We start from the raw sequence: 833 nt of genomic DNA, 5'->3' as shown, positions 1-833 counted from the left end.
ACTCACAAAGAAAAAGCGTGTTACACTGTGTTAGTGGTTACACTTTCCTTAGAGGGGCTGAAGCTAAGGAGAGAGAGCAGGTCACCTACTGATCGGTGCTTCGATCCCTGGCTCCTCCAGTCTGCATGTCAAGTATCCTTGGGCAAGATACTAACCCCAAGTTGCTCTGCGATGCGTCCATTGGAGTGTGAATGTGTGTGAATGTAGTTAGAAAGCACTACGTATAGAGAAAGTACTTGTGAGACTGAGTGTGACTGAGTGAATGTGGCATGTTGTATAGAGCGCTTTGGCTACGTTCACACTGCAGGCGAAAGCGCATCAAATCCGACAAATGCGACCATCTATCCGATCATGACAGTGTGAACGGCACAAATCCGATATTTTCAAATCCGACCTGGGTCACTTTCGTATGTGGTCCTGAATCCGACACATATCTGATGTTTCAGAAAGCGACTGCTGTTTGATGGTCATGTCGCATTAAATCCGTCTTTTACGTCACTGACACAAGACGGACGCCAACTATCAGCCCTGACATCGTGAACGCTTCCTGACCATCCAGTGAAAGTGTTGGGAAGATTCTGACAGAAATCTGCAGCTAGAAGCAGCGCTCCTCTAAAACAGCGATAAGGATCATTATTAGGCCAAATGTAAATAAAATAACTTTATAACTTAAAGCAAAATTGTGAAACGTAAAGTCTGAAACAAGTCTTTATATTAAGGCCATCAGTCACACAATACTGCTGCTCTGGGTCTAAACAGAGCGCGTTGTGTGTGACGTCTTCTTTTGCGCATGCGGCCGCTTTGAGCGTTCACACTAGAGCGCGTTTGCTGTC

The sequence above is a fragment of the Pundamilia nyererei genome, unplaced genomic scaffold, assembly GCF_000239375.1.
Source record: "Pundamilia nyererei isolate P.nyererei 1_Seehausen unplaced genomic scaffold, PunNye1.0 scaffold00050, whole genome shotgun sequence".
NCBI lineage: Eukaryota > Metazoa > Chordata > Actinopteri > Cichliformes > Cichlidae > Pundamilia > Pundamilia nyererei.
The sequence above is the reverse complement of the archived record's forward strand: the minus strand, read 5'-3'. Positions refer to the sequence as shown.